We start from the raw sequence: 8,252 nt of genomic DNA on the forward strand, positions 1-8,252 counted from the left end.
AGTCTGGAGCCTCTGCTGGACACTGGAGGAACTGCAGCTTCATGTTCTTCCTCTAGAACAGCTCTAAGCTCTCAAACAGCCATTTTTAAAAGTGAGGGTCACAAATATATATTTTTAAAACTTTCCTGTCATTGAACACATGTTTGAGATCTTATGTTTTAACAATATGTGCTTTGTAGGATTCAGTCCGCGGGATTTGTCATATATTAGAAAAGCTGAGATGAGAAATGTGAATTTAAAGGGGATGAAAATAAACGGCCTCATTATTCCAGATCTGCTGCAGCTTTGGGCCTCGTGTTCAGTCAGTGTAGAAACTTTATTAGAAAATCTGGGAGGAGGAAAAAATAAATTGCTTTTATAAGCCAAGCAGCAAATATGATCACCAATTTATCTGCATGTTGCATTAGTGAAATATCCATCTATCCTCCTATCTGTCTGTGAATCTGTCTGCTTTCATTTTCTTCATGGTTCACTGGATCGCCCCATCTCCAGCTGCCCCTCAGCTGAAGAATATCGCAGGTTTTCGTCTGTTTTTTAGTGTTTGCAGGTTTTACTGTTGGAAACTTGTTAGAATAATACTTAAAAACCCACGGAGACCGAATCACAGACGTCTCTCTGCAGAGAGAAAGAATCATTCTGCTTTCATTCTTGTAAAATCAATAACTGTGGTTAGGTTAGACTGAGCGCCTTCACGTCTGCAGAGGAAGCAGGTCCACTTCCACTGACCTTGCTTTGCTGGTAGAGCAAACTCCTGAGAGACTTTTCACATTTTTATGTCGACTGACGTCCGTCGCAGGCTCTTCTACATGCTTAATAATGGAAGGAGTTTTGTGTGAAGTCACTAAAACACCACCAAATATCATCTTATTGATCACCGTATTTAATCTCAGTGATGTTTGTGTGATTGCCAGACTGTACTTTAATCTTTGAAGACCAAAGACAGACCCGGTCACTGCTATGACAGTCCAAGTTTCTAAACCAGGAGTGGGGGAACTCCAGGCCTCGAGGGCCGGTGTCCTGCAGGTTTAGATGTGTCCTTGATCCAACACAGCTGATTCAAATGGCTAAATGACCTCCTCAACATGTCCTGAAGTTCTCCAGAGGCCTGGTAACGAACTAATCATGTGATTCAGGTATGTTGACCCAGGGTGAGATCTAAAACCTGCAGGACCCCGGCCCTCCCCCACCCCTGCTCTAAATAATGAAGAATCGCAGTTGGTGGATTTATGTGAGCAAGCCTCTGATGAACTGATCACATCCACCTGAGAGTCTGAATGTTGACACGGTTAAGAAAGGTCTGCGCTAGTTTATCATTCTTAGCCGAATCTTCTTCCTTTTACACACAGATGTCACTTTATAGCCCGACTGGTTGTTCTACCTGTGAGCGGATCGATTTGAACCTGATCTGTTGGTGAATGCTGGGAAGCAGCGTAAGAGTAGCTACAGTGGAAGAGGCGCCTGCAGCAGGAGGGGTGGTAGGCAGGGAAGCTTGAGAAGAGATGGCAAAGACTAGAGCGGAGAGAAGTGGGAGATGCAGCAGGTTCATCTAGGAATGATGAGACGTCTCAGCCAGGAGGGCAAAGTGAAAATGTGGCAGAGCAGCAGACGCACGCTGAGGGTCCTTTACAGAGGAGGGGAGGACTGAGTGTGAGGAAGAGGAGCTGTCAGACTGAGAAATGTCAGGACGAAAGACTAACTGTGAGGACAAGAGTGAAGACTTGCACTCAGCTGTGCAGCTCAGTCACTTCCTCAGGAACGCAAAGAAAAAGAAGAATTTCTCTCTTTCCTGATTCAGAAACTTTCTTTATGACACGGAGAACGAAAACGTGTTCTGGTAACTTTTTGTCCCAGTGTAATATCTGTAAAATTCAATGTGTGGAAAATTCCTTCATTTTAAAACAGGACATCGACCAGTTGATGTTAATTTGTGTAATATTTTTGTGCATCTTTGTTTGCTTCACATTTTCAATAAAAAAGATCAAAATTGTCAGCGTCTTGTTTCCAGGTTCACATGAACGACTCTGAGATTCAGAAAAAGAGAACACGAGAGAATGTGGTTGTTTCCATGTTCTGAGTCACAAACACAGCCACATTTTCCCGTTTTGGGAAATGCGACCCTCTGAGCACTGAATGCTACCACCACGCTGAGTGGACCCTCCTCTCCGCTCTGCCTTCATCAGCATCAGTGCATCCAGCTGTGATGATTGCAGACTCTCCTCAGCTGTCATTCATCTGCTGACGCCTCAGTTCAAACAGGCCTCTGACCTCTTCATCCCACAAAACCCACGGACGAGTACGATGGGCACAAATTAGAGAGCGCTGTATGGAACTGCTGTGGAGGCTAGGCGCTGCTGTTTGCCTCGGTTTGTCCACACTGTGTCATTAAAGCTGTGGGTGCACAGAACGAAGTCCCCGGATCACCGTGAGGTACAGCAAGTCTTTCAAATTCTCCATGAAGATCCTTCAGCTCCTGCTGGATTGTTTTTCTCTGAGATCTCTGAGCAGATGCATGCAGACTTATTCAAAAATAATGAAATCCTGGCGAAGGGTGAGTCACAATGAATTTTAAATATATGAATTTTCAATATATGAATTTTCATATGGGAGCTCAGGTATTCTGAGAATGGCTGAGAGAGAAGAATGGATTGGTTTTGTATTTGCAGCCAGTTCATGGATGTCTGATAGCTCCTGCTCAGGAGCTATCAGTGCATTCTAAGTAAATAATCATTCTGTACATACGATAATTTTTAATCCTACAACTGTTCATAACTTGCATAGTTCACATTTCTGTATAACTGTATATCTCAGATTCTGTATAGTTTTTCATATTTATATCCTGTACATAGCCTGTACATACTTATAGTTATAGAATATTCATAACATACTTCACACCGTGTACATTATAACATACCATAATAGACCCATTTCTGTAATATACTTACATATCTATATTATTGCTAATATATATTGTAATATATCTATATCACGGCTAAAGCACTTCTGGATGGATGCAAACTGCATTTCGTTGCCCTGTACCTGTGACATGTGCAATGACAATAAAGTTGAATTCTATTCTATTCTATTCTTTTCTATCCTGCAAACTAAACTATTTCGTTTTGAGCTTTTTAAAGCATCTAATTATAATAATCCTGTGGTGTGATTATAAACCTTACACTATAAATTATTCGAAGTCATGTTTGCTCTCAGACTGTGTGACAGTGTCGGGCCTGAAACTGAAGGAATGAGTGGAACTGTCACATTATAAAACATGTGAGCGTCACAGTGGCAGGTCCTCGTGTCTCGATCACAGCTGATGCTGAGAAGTTCACTTTGTTTTACCAGCTTCCTGTTTCCACTTTCTTTAAAAGGCCTTGAAGCTCCAGAGCTCTCACACTCTCACTCTGCTGCTTCGTTACTTTCAGTCCATATTTTGTTTTCATGCTTGTCTGATATAGTTTCTTCCTCCAACTGATTGGGAACAGGAGTTACAGTGTGAGACCTCTGTATGTAACTGTGTAACTTGGATCTTAATGCATGTAATACATAAAAATGTTACTTCTTAATGATTCGTTTATGTGTCTAAGCTCAAACACGAGCCTGAAAATCACGCCCGGTCTTCTGCTTCCTAATTATTTCTGTTCTTTTGTCTGAAATTGATTTTTTTTCTTAAAAGTTCTGTTTTTGTTTAAACTTATTTATTTATGATTGTGAATAGTGATGCAGGATTGGAGGGACCAATAAAACCCGACCGCCCCCCCCCGTCTTCAGCCTAATGACATAATGAGGTAAATATTGGACTGACTCAGTGAGCTGTGTAAATGTGCTGTGAGTCAGTGCGTCTGATATTTGCCTCATTATCTGCAGGATCTCTGCCTCGTCAGCGACAAACCCTCGAGGTGATGCTGAAAGTTTAAACACAGTAATCGGTTTCTTCTGACTCTAATTACTCTGAGAAGCCTTCCTGGCAGGTGCAGCTCAGACCGCCTCAACTTTGTCTCATTAAACTTTTGCTGAAGATCCTAATGCCAGTCATTGTCTGCACACCAAAGAGTGTTTGACATGTTTCAGAGTTCAGTCTGCAGCGCACTGATACTGAGCGGAAGGATACACTCCCAGGAAATAGTACAGGCCTCCTTAACCACAAATATAGCAGCACAAGCTCATTAATAAGCTCATAGTTGAGTTTTAAAGCTGCTAATAGATGGAGTCGATGGAGTTGGTGAAGTCGAGCCCAGTACATGCCAAACCAACTGGAGGTTTGTTACCCAGGAGGCAGGGATGCCTGGGCATGTGGAGAGGCGGTGCCATGTGCATGCGTGGCAGGCGGAGAGTGGGCTGGCGGGCTGATCTCTGATCACTTTGAGGGTTCAGTTACTAGAGCGTCTGACAAACAGCCTGCCAGGAAGGCGAAGATCGGGCAGTTCACTCTCAACCAGCTCCACCAACAGGTGCTTGTTCAGTGTGGGAAGGAAGGACCTCGCCCAGATAATGGGCCCAGTCCCAATCCTCCCACTACATCCACGGATGGTCAGACCAGTTATCTGTAAGTGCAAGTGGCTTGTAAATCCACTCAAACCTCAATGCTGCAGTAAATGACACGATTATTTACTGTGACGAGTTCTTAAAAAGACATTTTTCTCTCACACATGCAGGATATAAAATAACACATATATATATGGACTAATGTTATGCTACAGTAAGAGCAGCTGTGCAGAAATACATTTTTACAAGGATGAAATTAACAGGACTTCATTTTAAGTGAGTGCATGAACAGACGTCTGCGTCCTCACAGTTCTTAAACCATGGCTTTACAATCTTTTCACCCACACACTGAGGACAAGGATGGCCGGGCGCGCGGCGGCGTCATAGCCACGCGCCCTATAACACAGCCACATTATAGGGCGTCTGTATTTACATTTACCCTTAGCCAGCAGTTTTAAATTTCCTTCAATGTCGCCTGCTCTGGCCCCTGGAAGACAATTGACTATGGTTGCCGGTGTCTCTAGCTTCACATGTCTGAGAACAGAATCACCAATTACCAGAGTTTGACCCCTGGCGGGTGTGTCGCCGAGTGGGGAAAAACGGTTAGACACATGAACAGGTTGGTGGTGTACCTGGGGCTTCTGTTTAAGACTATGCTTCCTCCTCACCGTCACCCAGCCGCCCTCTTTCCCCAGCTGCTTGGGGTCTGCCGGGGAACAGCTAGCGGGGCCTACGCTATCTTCGGCTGCACCAGCTACAGGGGCCTGGCTAGCTACGGGTGAATGAAGGGTGCGAAGCCGAGTCTCCAATTCAGTAATCCTGGCCTCCAGAGCTGCAAATATGCTACATTTGTTAGAATAGAATAGAATAGAATAGAATAGAATAGAATAGAATGCCTTTATTGTCACTATACAGTTGTACAATGAGATACAGAGCATCTCCTACTCAGTGTAAACATGCTGGGGGGGGGTACAGTTCTGCAGTGCTATGTACATATGGACAGTATTAACATAGGGAAAAAGATATATATTTAAAATGTACAATATACAAGCCGTATTTTTAAGAAAGGAAAAAAAAAGTAATATGTAATAAATAGTGTTATGTATATACAGTTGAGTTATTGCACATGGAATTGGTATTGCACAGTGGTGGTCCATAGAGGAAGTGGGAAGTGGGGGGCTGTGTTATCGGTGCGTGTGAGTTCAGGGTGGTTATGGCTTTGGGGAAGAAACTGTTTTTGAGTCTGTGGGTTTTTGTGCTGATCAGAGATGGGCAGTAACGCGTTACTTGTAACGCGTTACTGTAATCTGATTACTTTTTTCAAGTAACGAGTAATGTAAGGGATTACTATTGCAAAAACGGTAATTAGATTACCGTTACTTTCCCGTAGGAACGCTGCGTTACTGCGTTACTAAAACCGTGATTTTTTTGCGAGAACGTCTCATGACAGTGACGTAAGCGAGTGCGACGTTCGTGACAACAGCTGTCTGCAGATCATAATATATCGAGTGCGGGACAGAGTGTAGCATGCAGCGTTTAAAGCGTGGAAGTACTGACCTTACTTTGAGTTTGATTCCATAAAAAGTGACAAAAACATTAGTGTCCGTTGTGCGTGGGAAGAAAACTTCTTTTTACAGCGAAAAAACCCCTAAACTTCCAAGCAAGCAGCGAGTGTACCACGACGTAATGTGAAATTCACAGAGAAACTCGCAGATTCTTCCACTGACCGCTGTGGCACACCTGCACCAGGGTAAACCTCCGCCTACCCCAGTCCTGCTTTACAGGTGAAAATAGAGCAACAGGACCGCTAGTCTTTGATTTTATTTATTTTCTGCTGTGTTTTACTTTCATCTATTTGAAAGAGTGAGTGTAAACACACAAAAAATATTTTATTTTATGTGCTGGAATGTGTAGAAAATAGGTTTAAATGTTAAACAAATTTCTTCCAGTCAGAGAATGTTGCATATAATTTAATTTTTGCTTGATGCATAAAGTTAAAAGATTAAAACTAATAAAACAAGTTTTAAAAAGAGACGTTTCCATTTGATTACATTTTGTATGATGGATTATGCAGAAAAAGTAGAATTGGGCTGAAAGATCTATCGCTTTATCACCTATTCAGGTTGTAAATCGTGTTTTTAAAAAGTAACTAAGTAACTAAGTAATTAATTACTTTTGAAAATAAGTAATCAGTAAAGTAACGGGATTACTTTTTGGGGGAAGTAATCAGTAATTAGTAACTGATTACTTTTTTCAAGTAACTTGACCAACACTGGTGCTGATGCACCTGTAGCGCTTCCCTGAGGGAAGCAGGCTGAACATGTTGAAGCCAGGGTGGGAGCTGTTCTTGATAATGTTTGCTGCTCTGCTGAGGCAGCGGGAGGAATAAATGTCCATCAGGGAGGGGAGAGGGCAGCCGATGATCTTTTGTGCTGTCTTGACCACACTCTGAAGCCTCACTCTATCCGCCTTGGTGCAGCTGCCGTACCATACTGTGATGCAGTAGGTTAGCAGGCTCTCAATGGACGAGCGGTAGAAGGTCAGCAGCAGGTTGGAGTTCAGCTTGTACTTCCTGAGGACTCTCAGGAAGTGAAGCCGCTGTTGGGCCTTCTTGACGACCGCTGAGATGTTTTCTGTCCAGGAGATGTCAGCAGAGATGAGGACACCAAGGAACCGGAAGGTGTGGACCCTCTCCACACACTCCCCGTTGATGTAGAGGGGGGCTAAGTCAGTGCTGTGTCTCCTGAAGTCAACAATGAGCTCTTTGGTTTTCTTAGTGTTCAGTGCAGGTTGTTTTCTGAACACCAGGCTGCCTGCTTCAGGACTTCCTCTCTGTACTCTGCCTCGTCTCCCTTTGAGATGAGTCCGACTACCGTGGTGTCATCAGCAAACTTGATGATGAGAGTGTTGTTGTGGGTCGAACTGCAGTCGTGGGTGTAGAGAGAATACAGGAGGGGGCTCAGCACACAGCCCTGTGGGGAGCCGGTGCTCAGTGTGCGAGTGGAGGAGAGATGAGGGCGGAGTCTTACAGTCTGGGGCCAGTTTGTGAGAAAGTCCTTTATCCAGGCACATGTGAGAGGAGGGAGGCCAAGAGTGACCAGTTTGGTGATGAGGATGTCCGGGATGATTGTATTAAAGGCTGAGCTGTAGTCCACAAAGAGCATTCGGATGTAGCTCTGCTGCTGTGGCGATGGCGTCTTCTGTGGATCTGTTTGCGCGGTATGCAAACTGGTGGGGGTCGAATTCTGGGGGGAGGTAATCCTTGATGTGCTGAAGGACTAGTCTCTCAAAGCATTTCATGATTACCAGTGTGAGGGCCACAGGGCGGTAATCATTCAGGCTGGAGATGGGAGACTTCTTCGGCACTCTGATGATTGTGGCTGATTTTAGACAGGATGGGATGGCTGCCTGATCCAGTGAGAGGTTGAAGATTCTGGTGAAGATGAGGGTGAGTTGGTGGGCACACGCTCTTAGCACCTTGCCAGGTACTCCATCTGGACCGGCCGCCTTCCTGGGGTTCACTGCTAGGAGCACACGGTATCATTACTGCTAAAGGAGGCTGAGGAGTAGCTAAACATCTGACACAATGAGCAGGAAAGTGCAGGAGGGACAGGTGAAGTAGCCATGGTGCTAACGAGTCAGCTACAAGCTAAGCTAAGCTAGCAAAACAGTACAGAGACAGTGAGTGAATACTTTGGCTATATCCCTTCATTGGCTTCCTGTTAAATCCAGAATTCAAAATCCTGCTCCTCACATACAAGGTCTTAAAT

General features: G+C 44.1%; 1 long non-coding RNA gene across 1 annotated transcript; it reads left to right on the plus strand.

Annotated features, from left to right (window-relative positions):
- The first annotated feature begins 1,235 nt into the window (after window positions 1-1,235).
- Window positions 1,236-4,965, plus strand: LOC109204070 (uncharacterized). The gene is made up of 3 exons (XR_002063657.2): window positions 1,236-2,548; window positions 3,716-3,785; window positions 3,865-4,965. It is a non-coding gene; the product is annotated as an uncharacterized LOC109204070 (long non-coding RNA).
- Window positions 4,966-8,252: the final 3,287 nt, after the last annotated feature.

The sequence above is a fragment of the Oreochromis niloticus genome, linkage group LG11 (genome assembly GCF_001858045.2).
Source record: "Oreochromis niloticus isolate F11D_XX linkage group LG11, O_niloticus_UMD_NMBU, whole genome shotgun sequence".
NCBI classification, from domain to species: domain Eukaryota; kingdom Metazoa; phylum Chordata; class Actinopteri; order Cichliformes; family Cichlidae; genus Oreochromis; species Oreochromis niloticus.